This window comes from Phoca vitulina, unplaced genomic scaffold, assembly GCF_004348235.1.
Source record: "Phoca vitulina isolate PV1807 unplaced genomic scaffold, GSC_HSeal_1.0 scaffold9, whole genome shotgun sequence".
Lineage (NCBI taxonomy): Eukaryota > Metazoa > Chordata > Mammalia > Carnivora > Phocidae > Phoca > Phoca vitulina.
In genome coordinates, this window is record NW_022589712.1 from 51287855 (window position 1) to 51310778 (window position 22924).

Here is a 22924-nt window from a genome sequence, read left to right on the forward strand (position 1 = left end):
TTAGAGTGGCTTGTAAGACATTGAATCTGGGGCCAAAACTGTACAAGAGGAACTAAAGTAAAAGCAGTTTTCAAATACAAGTAAACAAGAATTGTCTTTCTGGAGAGTTTTAGCAGAAACTGCATTCCTCCCAGAAAAGTATGAGAAAGTTACAGTTAATTGCAAGTAAAGACTTGCTTTTTCGTATATTTATTTTTACATGTTGTTAGGAAGTATAGTCAGTATACTTTTCACATTGTTACAAACAATATTCTGTGTGGAAAGTTTCTCATTTAAGCCTCTCAAATGATAAAGGATATTAAATGTTTCTTCACTTGTTCAGGATAATTGGTGAAAGTTTTCTCATGTTCTTAAAAGCAAAACAAAAAATCAGGGTCTGTTCTCTAAAGACAACCTTTCTTTTTTTAAAAAAAAATGAATTACATAAAATAATAAAAACCTGTGTTATAAAGGAGCTAACATCTTCAGATTGAAAAGTTGAACCCAGGTTGAGTGAATGCTAGAAATGCTCATGGTAAATTATTCATTAGTTTTCTCTGTGTTTGCCTCAGTTGTTTGATTTTTCTTTTTCACATACATACCTATTTAAGTTTTCAGTGCAACAGATTAAAAATGTTAGTTTTCCTCCTGTTCTGTACATAATCAATTTCTCCTGTTTTATTGGAAGATTTATTAGAAGGGTTTTGTTTGGGCTTGTTTGTTTAGAGAAAGGTTGTTTTTAGATCCTAAGAATGGTCAGTGACAATATGCTGGTCAGTCTAAATTACTCAATCCATGTGTTTGAAGTCATTTATGGGAAGTTCTTAAAACTTATAGTTTACTTGGGTATATATATATAAGCTAAGATTAATAGTTTTTCTATTTTGGTTAGTTTAAAGCAACAGAAAAATAATCATGTCCATAAAATGAAGACTCTGTTCAAGATCTTGGGATATTTTTTCTCACAAACAGTTCGGGAACAATTGTTACAATTCATTTATCCAGAGTTATCAGAGAGGAATTAATTTTCTGGATACCTGAAGTTTACCCTTTTAAGTCTTGAAAGTTATTTCTCTATTTCTTAGACTGTAGTGTCTAGAACAACCATTTTTTTCCCATAAAGGGATCATCATTAGGCACATCAAGTACTATTGTTTAACTGAGGTGGAGTGTATAGGACTACATGATCCATGTTTTTTGAATTTTTGTGTTCAATTTTTAATAGTTTTTCTGTTCCTCCCCTTACTGTCAGTATACTTTGTTCTCTTCCTGAATCTTCAATTTTGCTGTTTATTTATATTCAAATGGGAAAGCAGATAACCAATTTAGTTAAGAATTATATTGAAAACAGAAATAATTAGGCTCTGGGGAATGCAGGGTCAAAGGACTGTGATATATTGGTAAGTAAATGGGTACTGGAGTCAGACAGACCTGGGCTCAAATTCTCCTCCTTTATTAATGTACTGCATAACCTTGGACAAGTTAAGTTACTTGATCTGAGTTTGGATTTCCACATCTCTGAAATGGGAATAATAACATAGAGCTGTTGTGAGAATTAAAGGAGATGTAAAGTGCCCCCGTATAAAATGAATGCTCCTCTCCTTTTTCATAAGTGAAAGACATGGGCTATGTGATATATATTTCAGGATTCATTCATCCTGAAAAAAAGTTCAAGAGTCTCCTCCACTGTGAAGGTTTTCCATAGATTTATACTCCTTTTGCATCTCTGCATCTATTGCACTTAATTCCTGCTACTATTATAACAGGCACTGTACTTATATTGTGCTATCATCACATGTTTATGTCTGTCCCCTTGGAAGGGCCGTTAAGTTCTCAAGAGTATTGGCTGGGACCTGGAAGCTACTAAATATCCAGTGGATGAACAAATTCGTATTTGGCTTCTTTTTATTTCTTATCAGCCTGAATAAAGTCACCAGATTAGGGAGTTTCCATCCCCACATCATTCATGCATGTCTTCAGACAACAAATGTTTATTGAACCCCTGGCGAATGCTATTCTAAGAACCAGTGGTGAACAATTTTGACATTTTACTAGAGAGAGACCATAAAGAAGTAAACAAATAATGTAATTTTAGATAGTGAGGGAAGACTTCCCTGAAGAGATGACATTTAAGCAGAGATTTGACAAATGAATAGCTGTAATCCAGACAAAAATGAAATTTGTGAGGGGGACATTCCACACATAGGGAACAGTTGTGTAAAGAGCTCATGGTAAGAGAGAGCAGATGAGTTCTAGGAACGGAAAGTAACACAATGTGGTTGGAGCATATTTTTGAAGGAAGGGTGAAAACTTAAGCACATTCTCTGTCAGATCTGGCTCCAATACTTTATTAGCTCTGCAATGTTGAATAAGTTGCATAATTTCTCCTTGACTCAGTTTCCTCATCTGCAAAATGAAGACGATGCTCACAATGAGAATAAAATGAAAAATGCTTGCAAAACATAGCACAGTGCAATAGCACATAAGAAATGCTCAGTAATATTAGGAATTCTTACTGTCTTTAGGCAGGAGTTGGATAACAGAGGATCTTGTAGGCCAAGTTAAGAGTGGTAGACTTTATCCTAGTAACAATTGGAATCCACTGAGGGGTTTTGAGCAAGATGGGGACATGATCCATGGTGTATTTGAAGGATTACTTTGGGAGCAATGCAGAGAATGAATTTCAGGGGTCAGGAGTGGATGTGCAACATCAGTTAGGAGGTTATTCCACTAGTCCAAAGCAAAAATTATGGTGGAGTAGGATATAGTGGGGAAAAGTGGGGAACAATCTATGGGTTTGGGAGATTGCTAAGAGTTAGAAACCACAGGATATAGTATTGAATTGGATATATAGGAGATGAGGAAAGTAAAATCAAGGATGCTCTCTGGGTCTGGCTTGAAGTACTTGGTGAATAGTTCAGCCATTTCCTGAGACAGAATAGTGGTAAAGGATCAGTTTGGGAGGAGTGGTGAGTTCTATTTTAGACATGTGGAGATTAAGTTGCCTATGATACATCTGATTAGAAAAAGCTCCTGAAGGGATTTCTGCCCCTGCTACTATGGTTGTAGTTCTGCCATTGTTATCTGTCACTTCTCCAGACTTAACCCATCCTCCACCTTGATATCCATCCTCCACATAACTTCAGAGTCATTTATCTAAAATGAAATCTGATCATGTTACTCTCCTGCCTAAAATCCTTGAGGATAGAATTTAAACTTCTTAAGATGTCACGTAATGTCCAATGTCATCTGGCTTCCATATACCGCTCCAGCCTCACATGAGAAACCAAATTATAAAATGTAGTGCTCCATAATGCTTTCTGTTATTCATTGGTAAAGCAGCAGAAGCTGAACTGAATTTGCAATTCCTGCAGCTGTTCTTGCTCTTAATTGCTGTAAATCAGCTCAGACGACCATAGTCAGGAAGAGAGTTGGTGGGGTAGGGGTAGGATGGATTCAACTCAAAATGGCTAAACCTGTAAAAAATTGGCACATTGGGAGAGAGCATTCTCTGTATTCCTGTTCTCAATTTATTGATTTCACATCAACATACTTAAATCTGTTGAACACATTTTTGAGAACTGTTCTGTGCCAGGCACTGGACTGGAAGATCAATAAAACTTGTTCCCTGCTTTTGAGGAAGGTCTTCTATTCTCATAGTAGGCTTTATTTATGCTGGGTTTGTTGTTGTTGTTGTTCTTAACCCCATAATACCTTTTCGATATGTTTGATTCTCTAAACAAAGGAACAGGTGTATTAACACTGGCCAGATACATTAGTATAGTCTACTGGTGAACTGTAGTGTTTATGATTCACATAATTAAGGGAGGAATGTGAGTGTGTAAATACTCATCAAAAGATTATGAGGAGTGTTCAAAATAGCCAAGTACTTTTCTAAGAGTGGTCATTTGATCATTTTCATTTCTGTACTGTGAAAAAGGAAAACTGTTAAATTTTCTTATAAGCATGCCAGCAATTAACACTATCTGAAAGTAATTTGGTTTTAGAAAGTTTAGAACAAGTAACAAAGTATATATCTTGTTAAGTGGGGTGGAGGAGGCTTTCATTTAGTGAAGCATTGTTACCCCCCAAGGAGAAATGAAACTTTAGCTGTTGGGTATGATGCATATTTCAGTTGTTAAGGGTTGCAGTTAGAGTATCCATTTGATATCCAATTTGGGTAATATATAGTTTGTAGGTTTAACAATAAGAAATTTATTGCTTAGTATAATAAATCTTGAGGTTGGGCAATTTCAAGCTTAATTGATTGATTCATTATCAAACTACATTACCTGTTTGCCTTCTATCTCTCTGCTTTCCTTTCCTCAGCATAGCTAGTACTGTCTCTACTCATGGTGGCAAGGTTGCCTCAGCAGTTCCAAGCTCCACCTGCAGTCATGACCCATCTACAGATGAGAAGAGTTTCTTCACTTGTGTCTATCAGGGAAGAAAAGCTTTTCTCAGCCTCCCAGCAGATTTCCTGTCAGTTTTTATTGACTAGGGTTGGATCACATGCCCTTTTCTATGCTAGTCATTGGCAAGGAAATTGGGCGTTTCTGGTTTTGGTTTGGACTAATCTGCATTCAGCCCCTAACAGCCAGGACACCCCCATCACTTGAACAAAAAAATTTCTGTTGGTGAGGAAGAAGGGGGATGCAAGGTAGTCAGGTTTAGTCAGAGGCTGCTATTAGAACTGATCTAATATCTCACTAGATAAAATATTGCTTTGGTCTAGTTATAATTTAGATTCTGTTAGATTAGAAACATAATTTATAATTATATAAAATGTAACATGAGATTAGGAACATTCTAGAAGCAGATTTGGCCTTTTAAACTGATTGTTTTGTTTTGATTTCTTTTTTACTACTATGTCTAGTCTAAGCCAAAAGTTTAAGGTGGTACATCTCGAAAATTCACTGCTACTCTTGGCCACAACAAATATGAGAGTCTTCTTTCAGTATTTACACTTAAGTTTCTTTCTTCCATATCCACTATGTTCTGGCCTTTCTTATTTTATTAATATACTGAGAACTCAGTCCCTTTCCTTCAGAAAGCCTCCTAGCTTACTTCTCTATTCAGTGCCTCCTCTCATTCCTACCTTTGACCACTTTCTTCAGTAGCTTTTGATCTCAGTGGGGAATGCTATTTACCCTCAGGTTGTCTGTATTTCTTTGGGTGGAGAATGTGAAGAAACTGAAGGCAGCTTTTAACTACTTTTTTTTTCTAAATGGTTTGCAGACAAAGTAAGAGCTTATCTTTTTTTTTTTTTTTTTTAACCCACTGGCTTGCTTACAGGATGAATCATATCTGTACTATCTACCCTCAGTGTCCTCTTTATAATATATAAATACATCCGTCCTCTTCCTTTGTTCTGACTTCAGAAAGACTGAAACTAACAAGGATACTTTTTTTTTTTTAAGTTTTCAGATTTCAGATATTTAATTCCTGTTACAGTGCCCCAGATGGTCTCTAGCATGGAAAAAAAAAAAAACAGAATGATTCATTTAAAAATGTTTTTTTTTAGCATGTTGTTTAATTTATAAATTTATAAATGGGATGTAGTGTTTGGCAGAAAAATGGGATGTTAAACACTTGCTTATTAGATTTCAATTTAAGGTCATGGTTTGCTCACGACATCATGAAGGACCCTGTGAAATAATAGTTTAGCTTAATTAGATTTTCTCATCTTTAACACTCTGTGCCCTTAAAGTGCTCTACAGATCATTCATGGAGTAAAAGAACTAGAAAATAGGCGTGGGTGTGCTGTTTTCTTTTAGAGTTATATTCATTTTCCTTTTGGTGACCACTAGAAATTTCCAGGATATCTTTTAACCATTTGAATAGAAAATAATAACTCAAACAGCCAATTTGAGGATTTGCTGAAGCTGACCTGACAGAAAGTAGACATGCAATCTTGCATATAATAAAGGGTTATCAATCACTTAAAACTTTCATACAAAAGGGTCCTATTTGGTATCATGTCTTAATCACATAGAATTTTCATATTTGGAAACAGGCAGTGTTTATGTGGAAGCAAATTAACATGGACTGGGGGAACCGTAGAAGTGGGGAAATTTTTAGAACTTGTGGAAGGACAAGGGAGATGCTGGGGGAGGGGGGCAGTGCCTAAAATGCACAGAAGGATGAAAGTACTGCTGGAAGTACATTAGCACCAAGCAAGGTTTGCCACCAGTTTTAATCTCTTCGTCACAATTTCTCAAATCAGTCTATTTTTGCCATACCATATGGTAAAATACTTGTTTTTTTAATAGAAGTCAATGGAAAATAAGACTTATTTTGACCCAACTTTTCTAGACCACGTTTATTACATTAAGTGAGACCTTTGATGACCTTGATAAAATTACCTAGTACTTAAATTATGCAGGCACAGTGTACTCAGGGGCATCTGAGAGTTCCTCAGAATATTTGATGATGGTATTGTTTGGCAGCATTGGGCAGACTGGAAATTGAAATATGAAAACCTCAGCTAAATAGGCATACTATGGAAACATGCCAGGCTTTGCTTTTTTTCCCTTTTGGTTACTACACCACATTAAACTAGTGCTGATAAAGATACATTTATAATGTTTGTGTATTTTAAAAAATCTTTTAAAAGATGTTTGTTTTGGGGGGCACCTGGGGGGGCTCAGTCGGTTAAGCATCTGCCTTCGGCTCAGCTCATGATCCCAGTGTCCCTGGATGGAGTCCTGCATTGGGCTCCCTGCTCAGCAGGGAGTCTGCTTCTCCCTTTGCCCGTTACCCCTCTCGCGTGCTCGCTCTCTCTCTCAAATAAATAAATAAAATCTTTAAAAAAAATAAAAGATGTTTGTTTTTTAAAAAATGCTTTTTCACTGGAAATACTTAGGGAGTTTTGTAGGATAACAGGACCATTTATTGGATCTTTCCAGTTGGCAATGTTATTGTTAAAAGTCTGTGTGTTACTAGTAGACTGTCACAGTTTTTGACATTTTTCAATTTATAAGAAAAAAACTCGTGAAATTTGGCAACACAAGAATTATGTCTTCTCATGTTCTAATCTCTTTTATATAACAAAATAGGAAAATTTCATTAGATTGCAATGAAATATGTCGTTACCTTAGAAAGATATTTTTAGTTTTATATTCTTACCCCATTTTTAATATAAAAAGGGAAACCGCTTCATAGATTTATAAATTATTATTTGTATTATAAAATTACCTTAAAACAACTTAAACCATGCTAAAGGGAAACAAAATTTATGATGTGAATTTATGAGTGATCCAAATCAACTTTCATATATACATATTCATTAAATGAAAAGTATTCATTTAATAGTATAAATAGTATTCATTTAGTGTTTTAACTTTAAAATTGTTTAAATTGACAAGCTAATATACTTTCTAAAAATTAGCTAAGATAATGTGTCAATTCTATGTGTAATATTCAGTAAAGTCTAGTTAGAATCTTAGTTTACCCCCCTAAAAGTAAGCATTTACTGTTTTGATACTTAAGCATTTGACAAGCATTGCACACTCATCATAAAATTTTACGTGATTTCATTTTCTAGCAAGTTGGCAGGTGTTAGCTGTCTATAATTATAACTGAGTAATTTTTCAAATGCTATTCATAGCCTAAACACAGCAAGATATTCTTCCAATCATGTGATAAAGGCCAAGCCTTGCAAAATAGTGGTAGGGTGATATGTTCAATGGTACTGAAGGACATATTTAAGAGAAGCCTTTCAAAAGTAAAAAGTGATTTAAATGATAGGGAGACAGGTTTTCTCGCAAAACAATGTCTCTCAAAGTTGTATAGTGATAACACCTCACCAAATTAAGGTGTGTCTACTTTTTCATCTAACAAGTAATGTAGGCATTGGCAGACTTAAATTATAAAATATAACCTGTATTGATTCAGTTTTGTTGATGACAGAGGTTCTAAGAAATAATTGAATTTTTTTTGAGACATTCTAGATTTTACCATTGAACCTAGTGAATTATTTCTTCTCATATCATTTATTAGGTATTTGTTGTGTACCTTCTATATGCCGAACACTATGCTTATCTATCTTTTGACATGGCAAGGAAAAGTCCGTTTCACTTAATTTTATAATGATTCTGCTTAAAAAACATTTCTTGATTTATTTTGCTTTCTAACTATTCGAAGTGTACAGTCTCACATTGACTAGAGATATTACTTCAGAGTGATTTAAAGATCTTACTGTAAAAAAATAAAGATCTTACTGGATTTTCTTTACCAGCCATATATGCTCATGAATAAATTAACCTCTGTAGTCTCAATTTCCTCATCTGTGAATTTACATAATTGTCTACCTTGTGATTTGATTATTAAAAAGATCATATTGGTAAAGCATTTTGTAACCTTCAATATTTTGTAACTTACAAATTTATTTATGAATAAACTCTTTGAGACTACTTATCTGTAAAATGAGGGTAACAATAATACCAAACTCAGAGTAGTTTTGAGAATTAAATGAACGTGTAAAACATGTAGAAGTACATAGTAAGTGCTCAATAAGTATTGGCAATGATGTTGATGATGATGATAAGCTTGATCTGAGGTGGTTTAGTTAATGAGTCAAACTCCAAACTGGCATTACTTCAGGATTTTTCGTACATCCCACACTCTGTATCCACATATATTAACACTCCTAATTACCTTCTGTACATTGAATTTTTATATATAAGCTGATTAGTGCTGATGTCCAACTTTAGCAGAGGGTTCTTCTAACCAGCCACTGCCCCAAGGTAGGTGTTTGGCATGCCCAGAGGTTTGCCATAGTGGTGATGGCAGATTTGTAGCATCCATCCCCTCCTTGGAGTCTAACACCATTCTGCTATGTCAGGATGGCACCAGCAGGAAAGAGTTGCAGACGGGCAGCTGCATGTGTCATCCAGGTGGTCAAGTGTACATGGGGAGGTCCACGGCCAAGGCCTTTGCTTCAGTATTTGAACAGGATTAGAGTATAGTTGTCAAGATCACGGGCTTTGGAGTTAGTCAGACCTGGCTCTAAGTCTTGCTCTGCCAAACTCTGTGACCTTGGGGAAATTACATAACCTCCTTAAACCTCAGTTCCCTCACAGAGTTGAAAGGATTAGATGAGGTAACATGTGCGGTGCTTACTGGAATCCAGTAAGCACTCAGTGAATGTTAACTATTAATATTCTGTTCTGCCCCCACAGTGTGATAGAAAAGAGATGGGAAATTGAGCCCCTGACACGATATGCTTTTTAGGGTACCCAAGTTCCTGAGCAGCTGGGAAAGTTTGCACCTACCTTCCAGGTTCCCTGGCCCAGAGGATAGCACCCTAGAGGAAAAAACACCTCTAGGAAGCAAATTAAGGATTTTATAAATATTGTTTTAGCTTTCTGGGAACTGGATTCCTCCCTTGATATCATGTTAGTCTATTATTCCACTTGTGAGCTTTTGACTTTCAAATACATCTCCAGGGACACATAATATAGGAAAAGCAAATCATGGCTTGTATGCCAATGTTGTCAGTAAGCAACTGAATCTTCTGTGCCTGGTCGATTCATACCTGATGCTTCAGGCAAGTTATCTGCTGCAGAGACTGTTAGCCTCGAAGGTCTACTAAAGAGATTAGAGCTGTGCTATCAGTGTTCCTACTCTGCTCCCCACAATGGGATCCTGACATACTCAACTGAAAGTCCCCAAAACAGTCCTTTCATTCTTGCCAGCTAACTGGCCCAGCTTAGCTTGATATGATTAAAAAAAGTAATCAAAGATACCCCAGGAAAGGTAACAGGACTTGAAGAGATTTTGTAACTGTTAGATTTCTTGAATTTGCTTGGTTATGTGTGGCGTGTGTCTTTGAGACTCCTCCTAAGCTGCCATGCGTATCCCCATTAAAATCTGTTGTGACATTGGAACCAAGTTATCTTAAGTCACCTGCAGCAGTCTTTTAATCTTTCTAGTTTGGCAGAATGTAAACTTCTGAATGTGGTAAGAATAGGCATTCTTTATGGGGAGCCTAGTTCTTAGCCCTTTTCATATATATATGAATGAATATGTGTGTGTGTGTGTAAATATGTATATATATTTAGTTTTCACAACAACACTGAAGAGTAGGTATTATTATCCCTACTTTATCATGAGGAAAAATCAAGGCCCAGAGAGGTTAAATAACTTGCCTGAGGTATTGTAGCTAGTAAGAAGAGCCAGGTTTCATACCCAGGCATTGAGACTCCACAGACACCACACTTTTCACCATTATACTGCACTTTCTGAATAAAAATTTAATATAAGGCTCCTAGCAGTGAAAATATTTATAACTTTTTGTTCCAAATTAGTTTTCCTTCAGGATGAAATGTAAAACTTTGGTGTTTCTAGGGGAAACCACATTCTTAGACATTAGTAAAATGCATACCAGATTCTTACTTAAACCCTGACCCATCTTGAAGTTGCATTTGGAACCTGATTAATTTCATGTTTCATTGTGGTACATAATTTTTAGTATGTCGTCATTACAAATTTCAGCTGATTACAAGGAGACTCTGGACTGTGATCTTGGAAATATGGTGTATGAAAGGTTTATTTTTACATTAAGAGATTACCAAGTAAGATGATTTCTTTAGTGAACTGCCTAAAAGAAAATTTGGTATATTTCCATGAGTAATAGACTCAAGGTTCGCTTTGAATGTTAAAAGAGCATTCTCCTAGCTAGTTCATTGTTGCCATGACAGTGCTGGCAGTGTGAGTGTTGTAGTAACTCCTTGCAATGATCTTATTTTAGACCCTAACGTTTGCAGTGTCAAACATCCCCTTCCCCGCCCCATAAGTAACTCTAGTGGAAAAGTACTGGTTTTTTAACTGGCTTCTGGCTTTGTAGCTGAAAGACTGCACTATTGTGGGCTTTAAAAAAAAAAATAGTGTAGGAGTGTTGAGTATTTTTCCTGTGGATTGTGAATGTTTGAAATTTCCCAAAATATGGTATTGCATTACATGTCATAACAGCAAGTTGTTTACAGCTAAAAAGAAAAGGGGCCTCAGTTGTCTTTTTAGAAATCAAGCCCAGATTGTATCATTACTTTGAGCTCATACAGAAATCATTTTTCTGTTTGTATGTCTCCCATGCATACTTTAAAGTTTTTGGATTCTTTTATTCCATTATTGTTGAAGATTGTTAGTAGAACCATAAAGGATTATGTTTAAATAGTGTAGTAAGGTAACTTTTTTTCTTATCCTTTCCATAATTCAACACTTATCTGCTCAAAATGGAACATCTTAATCTTGATTGCTTAAATTGTGAAATAAGTTATATAATGATTTTAAGAAAGTACTCAATTTGAATTGTGTACTTAAATTAACGTAATGTTGAGGTGTTTTTAACTTTGTTGCCTATATGTTGCAAATTAAATTTTAAAATACTTCATCAGTTTTTTCTAATTGTAAATCCCATCATAACTATACTGTTAAGTACAAAATATTTTCAAATTCCTAATAGTGCCTGCTATTTTGTATAATTTTGTATACCACTTATTAGGTCAGAGTTCTGATATCTATGGCATGTGCCCTAAAAATCTAGTATAGCATGATGAATCAAAATGACTTTGGCAATAAATCTTGTCAAAATCTAAATGCTATACTTCCTTCATTAGTAACAGCTACTAACAAATAATTCCATTTGCTTTGTTCTTAAGTGCTCCATTAAAAGTTTAGTTCATCTTCCTTAGATGCTAAAGATTTAAACAAACCTTGCACAGTTGGGCCTGTACTGAATATTGAAGAATGGATGTAAGGCAAGCCCTTTTTTTTCTTTCTTCAGTTTAACATATAAGAGTAATTTTCTAAAGAAAAATTTGACCTCAAGCTAGAGTGTTTGGCTTTTCCAACACACAATGAGTATTTTAATCTTGATTTTATTTTATTTTTTTATTATTCCCTTTAGTGCATTATATTATTATCTCCTTAGTGGTAATTATTAAGATTAAGAGGTGTCTAATTCCAATCTATACTAGTTTTTAATGGCTGCTTCTTTGAATTTGGTAGTTGATGTGTTATAAAATGTGAAGAGTCAAACCTTGAAATAAATATTCTGTTATTTTAGTACTACATGTTTATATCAAATGCTTTTTATTGGCTGGCATGAAACTAAATTATAGTTAGTGACTTTTCCTTTGTTAAAATACTTAATGAGAGGGTTACTGTTTTTGTCTCCTGAACCCCACAGCACCTCTGGTTGACCTCCCTCTCCACCTAAGGCTGAAATGAGTATACTTTTTTAAAGTTAGAATTCATTTTGAATCTTTCTTTGTGCTTGACACTGATCTGGCACTGTAGGGGATAGAAAAAGCAGTAGAAGGCAACCACTACCCTTAAGAATTTTGCAGTGATGTAGAGAAAAAAAATTAAGAGCAAATCAAGACTGTGACTAAAAAATGTTAAATTTTATGATAGCATGTTGACAACAGTGCAACTGTTGTTAAAGGAATGTGTACATAATGGCTCACATCTAGGAAATCACTTGAAAAATTTATGTATGATGATAATCACTGTAGTGCTGTTTAGCATGTAAATGTATTATCTATATGTGTTTTTATATAAGTGGATAATATTCTGAATATCCAATAATTAAAAAATGGATTAAATTATAATACATCTTTATAAAGGACTATTATACAGTTATTGAAAATTCTTTTAAAATATATTTATTAGAAAACAAAAGATTATGTATTTAAGTGGAAAAGAAATTTTTAAAATAGTGCCAAATATATATATTTTTATAGAGAGGGGAAATATGCATGCACCACATTCAATACAAGCACCAAATGCACTACATGCACCAAAATACTAGCTGTAGTTCTCTTTTAGAGTGGGATTATTGGAAATTTTAGTTTTCCTTTTTTATAATAATTATTAATAAATAATTTTATTGAGTACTTATTATGTGCCAGGCATTATTATAAACATTTTATATATAACATGTGCAAAATTTCAGGTAGATTATAGGTTTTGAGGAAGATATCTTCCCCAAACAAAATAAATATACAAATACAAATGCACCCACTTGTTAGAAAATTAGAATAGGTTTCTGATTTATTTAGCCAAGGAAACAGGAACTTCTCAAAATCTAGGTTTTCTCATTAAGAAGCACTTTTAGTCTTCCTGGATACTGCTTTCCTTGGCCCCTAGGCCTAAAGGGTACAACCACTAAAGACATTCTCTGGACCACACAAGATCTGCAAAATTCAATTTTTGCTATACTTTTGCGTTTTTATATTTGAGGTTTATATCCACATCTGGAAGAACTTATACAAACTACGCACTTTCTTTAAAGGCCCATTTCCCTGCATTATCTAATTTTATACCTACAACAATTCTCTGAGGTGAATCTTACATAACTCAAGTAGTGAATACTGGGAGGGCAGGAGGCATGTCTGATTCCTAAGTGTCTATGTTCTTAAACATTAATCTGTTTTCCTATAGCTTTTTTTTTTTTTGCAATGAGCATGTATTACTTTTATATTGAAAAATGACTTAAAATAAGTGCAGAAAAATTATATGATCTATAGACTGTTATATTAATTCAAAGCAAGGAAAGACCAGGATGGGTTAGGATAACAAAGACAGCTTAATGGAGCATATAAATTTTAATGTAATAATTAACTTTTCTCTTCAACTCATCTGTTTACACAAGTATACACTCCTTCTATCTCCAACATGCCCAAACCAAACCTCTGATGACTGGCTAGAAATTAATGCTCTGTTGTACTTTCCTGCAGACTAAGTTTTGGCCTCATTTTTTGTTCCTTTTGTGGCCCCCTTTTATTTTCCTTTTGCCGTCTGTCAGTACATGTATGAACATGTAACTATGACTTTTGTCAAAGCTCCTTGTCACTACAGTGTTGGGCATTATAAGTAGTTCCAGCTTGGTAGTTTCCACATGGTAATACCATCATAATTAAAGATTGAGAGGTCCAAAAGAAGTTGCAAAAATTATATTAATAATTATATTTAAAAACTAATTGAAGGGAAGTAGAATTTGGATCTAGAATCTTGTCTGAGGAATTAACCCGATAGCATAAACCAGGGCGGATATTCATCCAGGATGCGTTGGCACTGTAATACTTGTTAAAATACTGAAGTATTTTCCTACCAGTTGGTAAATGGTGAAAAGAAACTGCAAAAAGCAATAAAATTAATAATACATAATCCAGATGGGTGGTTTATCTTAGAAACCACACATGCACTTAGATTCCAAGATGGTCTAGTCACTGAAGCTAGGAAGTTTCCTCATATGTCCTATTATTTCTAATGCTGAAGGTACAGAAGCCCTTGGGTGGGAGAGAAAGACCAGGCAGGTGAACTAAGGAGAACCTAATCTGTAAACCCACAAAAGAAGTGCCTAGTTGTGCCAAGAAGAAAAGCAGGGTCCAGGCCTTGATGGTAACTGGGGAGACTGCCACAGTGTGGGGGCAAAGACTCTTAGGGTATGGTTCACTCAGGTGGGCTTGAGCGGCTTTTTTTCGTTTAACAATTGACTTAGTTATCCATTGCTTCCTAACAAATTTGGTGGCTTAAAACAATACACATTTATTATCTCACAATTTGTGTGAGTTGAGAATCTGGCTACAGCTTAGCTAGGACCTCTGCTTCACAATCTCCCATGAGGCTGCCATTAAGGTGTTAGGCAGAGCCATGGTCTCAGCTGAAGGGTCAAATGGAGAAGGATGTGCTTCCAAACTCATAGAATTCAGTTCAGTTGACCAGATTCAATTCTTCGAGGGCTTTTGGATTGAGAGCTCAGTTTCTTACAGGCAGCTGATTGGAGGCTGCTTTCAGTTCCGTGCCATGTAGATTTCTCCATTTGCTTCTTCATGAAAAGCATCTGAGAAGAGACAGAGAGAGAGAACCAGCAAAAGAGAGCCAGCAAGACAGAAGTCACAGTTTTATAACTTGATCTTGGAAGAGACATGCCATCACTTTTGCCTTAATCTGTTCATTAGAACCAAGTCACTAGGTCCAGCCCATACTCAAGGGGAGCAGATTACACAATGGAGTGAATACCAGGAGGCAGGGATCATTGAGAATCATTTTTAAAGCAGCCTATCACAACATCATCTCTGGAAGCTAGGGATTGGGCAGAGTGGGCCTCCCTGCATATTGTGAAAAGAGTTGTGATTTAGTTTATATGCCCAGAAACCTAATCAATGCCTAGAAGAGACTGTGGTCCAGCAAGTAATAGTATGAGCCCAGAGTCTGTCTCCTTCCCAACCTTGCAACCACGGTCTACTTAAAGGAGCCTCACACCACCAGCCTGGCCATGGATGCCCTTCCCCAGGTCTGGCTCCTTTACTGTCTGGGGCCCACCAAGGCTCAGTTGGAGTGGCCTACCCACCTCCTCTAGCAGCTTCTTGATCTTCTTCATCCCCACTGACCCCCATGACTTTTCTGCCCCCCCCCACTGCCATTATTCCTGTGCAATCTTAGGAAATTCCTTACTTCTCATTCTTTGTACTAAAAGTAAAACAGCATTGGTCTAAAAGGTGGGAAGTGGCAAACATCTTTCTTTTCATCATTCAGTGACTATCAAATTAGCTATGGATCACATCTCAGTTGTGTCTCTGATTTGAGAGGAAAAGGAATTAGAAATAAAGCCCCAAACTTATGAGCATTCTCTAATGAATAATGAATGAGATTAAACATAATTGCAAACCCAAATTTTTATTCAAATCTCCCAAACTCAAGTTGGTATACTTTACTGTCAATTTAATGGTATCTGAGAGGGAACAGATGAAATAATTTATCTTTTTTCATTTTATAAGCTTCAACTCCTTAAGGATTTTGGCTATTGCAGAACCAGAGCAAAATGATTACATAATTGATAGCCGTTTAAAAAAATTTTTACTCCACTGAATACGGTGTTTATTGGAGGCTAGGGCTTTTCAATTGTACAGAAAGCTCTTGGTTTCAGTTTTTAAAAATCATTTCTCATTTTCTCATATTTTTAATTTCTTGGCCAAATATTTGATTAAAATTAAAATATTTTCCCATATATATTTAAAATCTAGGAGATATAACTTATACATATAAAATCTCCAGATGCTAACAGTGGTTATCTCTAGGCCATGGTTTATGCTTTAATACATTTTTCCAAAAATTTTATAATGGGTACTAATGTTTCTTCTAATAAAAACCAAAAACACATGTCATTAAAGAGAAAATAAGTTCAATAACACCACTTTCTATTCAAAGGAGAATAACCTTTATGGTGGTAAGTAGAACTTCAGTATACTCTCTGAATTGTTTCTTCTAGTATGGCATATACTAATTTTAAAAGTTGCAATTCTTTAATTGCCTTTAGAATTACCTTTCTTTCAAAGACTTTGGCTGTTGATAAAGCAGATTTTTTTCCTAATGAATTTTGCATTGGGTTTTTTTCCCTTGGCCAGCATCACACCGGATGAAAATTTACTCCAAATTTTCAGTTTATTATAGTTTTTATGAACACTAGATGGCACTCTTGCTCAACTGAAAACTAGTTTATTAATCCTATTTTGGTGCTATGGGCTTTAGGAGAAGAGTTGGATGTGCAACTTCAGAAAGCTTATATTTCCGTTTTGTTTTAAAGGAGGGAGTTTGGAGAGAAAGGGAAAGTTTCCAAGTTTAAATAGCTGAGCTTAACTGGTTTAGTTTTTCCATCTCTGCAGAAATCACCATATTAATAATTATAATCTCATTTATTCCACAAATATTTATTGAGCACCTACTATTGTTAGGCACTCTTCTAGGCTCTACGTACATTAGTGAGAAAAAAAAGATAAAAATCTACCCTCATAGAGCTTACATTCTAGTGCTCAGATTTCTTTCCCCCATACTTGCATTCACCCATTAACTCACCCATTTAATGAGAGGAAGCTGAAGCACGGAGAGGTTATCTAAATTTGTCCCTGTTCACTTAGCTTGTCTACACAGTGGAGGAGGGATTCAAACTCCGGCGTTTGGTCTCCAGAGTTTGTTGTATTAATCTCAAGACTATACTGCCTTTCAAACCTAAAGAATATTTTACTACTGATTTTGTTAAGTGCAAATAATATAAATTTGCCTTTTCAGTTATAATTGTTCCTAGAATTATTCAATTCAAATGTTATTACCATTATTTATGCCTATTTTTTTTTAATTGAAATATAATTAACATACAGTGTTACTAGTTTCAGGTGTAAAATACCTATTTTTTAATGATTCTGTAGTCAACTATCAAAGTCTTAGCTCTTTTACAAGGTAATGTAGATCAAGTCACAAACACAGCTGGCCTTGTGTAAGTATATATTTAAGCATCCTTATAATCCTGTTTACTTTAAGCTCCTTGTATTAGCCGTGTAATAGTTTGGATATGTTGTATTAATGAGAGCTCTACAGATTGTGATTCAATTACATTGGGGTAACATGTATCAAAAGTTACTATTGGGGCGCCTGGGTGGCACAATCGGTTAAGCTTCGAACTCTTGATTTGGGCTCGGGTCATGATCTCAGGCTTCTGGGATTGAACCCTGCGCCAGTCTCCGTGCTTAGCCCAGAAGTCTGCAAAAGTTTCTCCCTCTCTCTCTGCCCCTCCCTGCCACCGTGCATGGACCCTCTCTCTCCCTCTCTCTCTCAAATAAATAAATCTTTAAAAAAAAAAGAAAAAAGAAAGAAAGTTACTATTTTACTTGCCTGCTTACTCCACTGTGTTGTTTTATATTTTAGTAGTATTGTTTTAAAAAAAAGTTCACCAATACACTATGAAACTTAAAAATGATATAGAACTTAAATCATTTCTTAGTAGTCGAGGGATGCATTTCTTTCTTTCTTTTTTTTTTTAAAGATTTTATTTATTTATTTGACAGAGAGAGAGATAGAGAGGGAATACAAGCAGGGGGAGTGGGAGAGGGAGAAGCAGGCTTCCCGCTAAGCAGGGAGCCCGATGTGGGGCTCGATCCCAGGACCCTGGGATCATGACCTGAGCCGAAGGCAGACGCTTAACAACTGAGCCACCCAGGCGCCCCCGAGGGATGCATTTCATGATTTGGGGGAGGAGAGGGTAAATGTACCTTCTCTTAAAAAAAAAAAAAAGCTATATGTGACTTAGGATAATTTACAAATATACTTGTATTTCTCAGGGACCAGAGTTGTATTGAACGACATTCTTGTTGTAAGCCACTGAGTATAGAGGGAAAATCAGCCACCATAGAATAAAAATATTGATGACTAATTTATACACAGGTAATCCATAAATAAAACTTGTCTTTAGAGAAGCTGAAATAAGTAGTTCTTAATAGCTAACTAGGCCCTTATTCTTTTTTGCTATAGAACTGTTTTAGATAACAAAACTATGTGTTTGATATGCTAATAATTAGAGTTAACTGTCTTTTAATTAAATGAAATAATTAGTAAAAAAAAAAGAATCACTCTTGTTCACCAGGGAGTAGAAGGAAGTTTTCAGTGCAGAGATTTATTTTGGAAGATGCAACAATTTAAGGTTTCTCAAATTGAGGATTATGGTTTTTCTAGGAGCCTGTGTGTCCCTTAATTGAATGCAGAATTGTATAGAGTAATGAACATTTTTCTTTTATCAGATTATCAAAGAGATTGTAACCCCAAAAGATTAAGAACCACTAAACTAGAGTGACCTACTGCATATTAAACTTATCTTCTTTAAACTGTAGAGAAAAGTTTAAGTGATAGAAATTTGGGAGTTTTAAACCAACGGAGGGAAAATCTTACCAATTCAACGTTGGCTTATCCTCTTGGTCTGCTGATCCTCTTGTGGTATGTCTGGTGGTTTTGGTACTTGAGTTATTTGTGTTGTTTGTCATAAACTAGCAGTCTAGAGCTTAAAAGGTTCAAGTCTTAGCATAATACTCTCTAGTACCATTCATGTCATTTCAAATGGTAAGATTTCATTTTTTGACAGCTGAGTAATATTCCATTGTATATAGATACACACATATATATACATATATATATATACATATATGTATATAAGACGATTATCATATGATTTCACTCATATGTGGAATTTAAGAAACAAAACAGAGGATCATAGGGAAAGGAGGGAAAAATACAATAAGACAAAATCAGAGAGGGAGAGAAACCATAAGAGACTCTTAACTCTAGGAAACAAGCTGAGGGTTGCTGAAGGGAAGAGGTGTGGGGGGTGGGGTAACTGGGTGACAGGCATTAAGGAGTGCTCATTAATGAGCACTGGGTGTTATATGCAACTGATGAATCACTAAACTCTTCCTCTGAAATTAAAAAAAGCAAAAAAAAAAGTTCAAGTCTTGCTTCAAGAATGTTAGAACACAAGAAGCCCAGCTGAGCATGGTAGAGCTCCAGCCCTCATATAACACAAGCAAGAAATACATATGCAAGCCACAGATTTGGGGGTTGTGTTTTTCCTCAGCAAAAGCTAATTAATACAGAAATAAGTAATAGCCAGATTGCCAGGGTCCATATCCTGGTTCTGCCTAGCTGTCTAACCTTGGATAAGTTATTTAGTGTCTCTAAGCTTCAGTTTTATCATCTGCAAAATAAGACACTCACAATTCCTGTTACTGAGATAATAGCACCTTGATCTCTTTAAGGCACTTAACACAGTTGCCTGCCTTAGTACTTAATGTGGCAAAACAAAACAAAACAAAAAGCTAAATCTATCCTTGTGTATGCCTCAGTTGTTTAAAATAACACCTGTTCTTATTTTCTAGCTCCTCATCTTGATTTATTTTTTCTTCTTAGTCTCAAACACTACTTGACATTATTTATTTTCTTGTTGACTCTGTCTACCCTAGTAGGTTGTAAGCTCCATGAAGATGGACATGTTTTCTTGTTCACTACTGGGCTCTCTAGACCAGTGGTAGCACATAAAAACAGATGTCCAATAATTATTTGTTGAATGAATGAATAAAAGTTAGCTGTTATCATTACTTGGCAATTTCTATCTACCCTCCCTCCCATTTGCCTGGACCAACTTCAGCTTCTTTTTAAGTGATGTGGGTAGACCAGAAAGAACAGTCTCCTTCTCTAATTGGGTCAGTTGAAATTGCAACTTAAAAGGAATGTTAATCTCTTATAGGCTCTCTCTACTCAAGGTGTGGCCTACAGACCACCAGCATCTGTATCACCTAGTGTTAGAAATGCAAAATCTCAGGCCTCACCCCAGTCCTAAATTCGACTTGAATCCCCAGGTGACTGTAATGAACATTATAGTTGAGAAGCACCATATTGACCATCTCAAGGATTTTGGAATTTATCCTAACAGTAATGGTGAACCACTAAAATATCTTAGGTTAGAGATTACATTATCAGATTTTGTGATTTAAAATGATTACTCTTATGTCAGAAACAGTGAGTTGTCTCAGGGAAAGGAAGCCTTTTGGCTGGGACAGGAATGGGACTGAGGCTTTTTGCTATGCACCTTTTCCCAGGCCCACTCCAGTATGGTGGGCCCTGGCCAGCATATGTATGGCCTCTCCACCCTGTCCTCCCAGCCCAACCCCACTCCCAGACCTATACCATGAAGGATGACACCCTGGCCTCACATCAGGACTGTGCACTTCCCACATACAGCTACCACTTGCCTACTCCCTGGGCTTTAGGGGTGTGCCAATGGGTCCTTTGTTAGACTGTAGGGAGGACAGCCCATGTACAGGCCCTGAGAGTGGGTTTAGCCTACTTGAGCAGAGACTCCCAGGGTTCAAGTACTTGGAGCATGGTCTGGGTGAGTACATGCCCTAGGCTCTTGGACTCTTCTCATACTGGAGGGGTGCAGGTGGAAGAAGCCTATGGTGAGCCCTCTAAAGTGCTTGGACCTCATGGTCTGGATCTTAGGAATGTAATCCCTTCTTGTACCTTCTGTTTCCAAATCATGTGAATGTATTTTGTTCCATGTGAATATATTACCTACATAAAAAAATAAATAAAATGGAGCATTAGATTATAATAAAATAAAATCACATTGGCTCCTTGTGGGAATGGATAGGAAAGGTACAAAGACCAATTAAAAGGATATTCCAGTGTTTCAGCAATAATTAATACAATGTTTGGTCTAGCATGAAAATGTAGTTTCAACTAGTTTTTCATTTAAGTATTTCACTACTATGTTGTTTAGATTACATAAGCTCACTATTATTTTTTTTTCTTAAAAGAGTGTGTGGGAATTAAGCTTTCTGGCCCTTGAATATTTCAAAGTGTTTTTACCTTGCCCTCAGGTTTCATTATAGTTCACTAGAATTCTAGGTTAAAATCATTTTCTCTTAGAACTGTGAAGACATTGTTTCACTATTTTTTTTTTTTTAAAGATTTTATTTATTCACCTGACAGATAAAGACATAGCGAGAGAGGGAACACAAGCAGGGGAAGTGGGAGAGGGAGAAGCAGGCCTCCCGCCGAACAGGGAGCCCGATGTGGGGCTCGATCCCAGGACCCTGAGATCATGACCTGAGCTGAAGGCAGATGCTTAACAACTGAGCCACCCAGGCGCCCCTGTTTCACTATTTTTTTGCATCTAATATTTATACTGAGAAATCTTATGCCAGTCTGTGTCTCTTTTTTTTTTTTTTTTTTTTTTATGAAACCTATTTTTGTTTGTTTTACCTCTCTCTGGAAGCCTTGTTTTTCTTTTTTTCTCTCTTTTTTTTAAACCTATTGAACAGTTCAAAGAATAATACAGTTAAATACCACATACCATTCACCTTTTGCCATAATGGCTTTCTCTAATTTTTTTTTTTCTCTTCTTTTGCTGAACCACTTGAAAGTTACAGACATGTCACCCCTAAATACTTTATCATGTATCTCCTAAGAATAAGGACATTCTTGGAGCTTAAGATGTTTTTATTTAACCTTTGAATTTTGAAATTTTATTGTATATTTTACAGTGTGTGTCTCTCTCCACGTACCTTTTATTATTAATCCTCTGCACTTGGGCCCTTTCAGTACAAAGATTTGAATCTCAGATTATTCTATTATTTCTTTTCTTCCATTATCTTTGTTATATCTGTCCTTTTGACCTCTTCTTAGTGTTAGACCTCCATCTAACCTTTTGCCTTATATCCTTTGTTTGTCTTTTCACTCTATACCTTGGAGAGTTCCTTGAATTTATCTTCCAAATTATAAATTTGCTTTTCAGCCTGGTTCTGTTATTCAGTACTTCTATTAACATGTTTATTCAACAGTCATGCTTTTAATTTTCAAGAACTGTTTCTTCTCTGATTGTTCGTTTCTCAGAATAACCAGTTCTTATATAATGAGTATTTATTCTCTGTAGTCTCTCTGAAGATGTCAATATAATTTTTAGTTAGTTTCTTTTCCTCCCTGCTTAGTCAGCCAGGATCCTGGCAGGAAATGGATGGCACACTCAACTGGGATGCCTGAAGGTGTGGGCAGAGTTAAGGGAAACTAAAATGGGATGATAAGCATTTTGGACTAGTAATAACTGCAGACCTCAAGGAGTAAGGGTTGGGAGTAGGTACTGGAACACTGTGAGTTACAGCTAAAGAAGAAGGCTGCCTGCCTAACAGGATCTATGGCCTTCAGTAGAGGAGTATACCCACTGCTAGCCCTGAGCCTGGAAAGTGGGGTAATGAATACCCTGACCTTCTTCCCCCTGCCCTTCAATTTGTTAGTGTCTCCCATTGGAAGAACGTAATTATAAGCCAGATGGCAAGGGAACTCCAGTGATACAATCCCTAGAGGTGAGCGTTCTGAAGCACACAGTGAGGTGGAGTAGGTCAGAGAGATGATCTGGAGAAACAAATAGAAAATATCTAGCATACCTCTATTTAGGAAGACATTTTAATGGGTGGATTGGGGTTGGGAAAAGAGTAGCACTGTGGGCTAATCTGGTAGAAGGCAGCTGAAAAAATAAATTGCTCTGGTGAGTAGTCAAGATGAGAGCAGTTGTGGGGGGGGGGGGGAATTTTTCATGACTTAAGTCCTGAGAAACAAGGGA

General features: G+C 36.0%; 1 protein-coding gene across 2 annotated transcripts in view; it reads left to right on the forward strand.

The window, feature by feature from the left end:
• The window catches only part of SESN1 (sestrin 1), a 111126-nt gene that overhangs the window by 957 nt on the left and 87245 nt on the right, over nt 1-22924 (forward strand). The window lies entirely within an intron of this gene.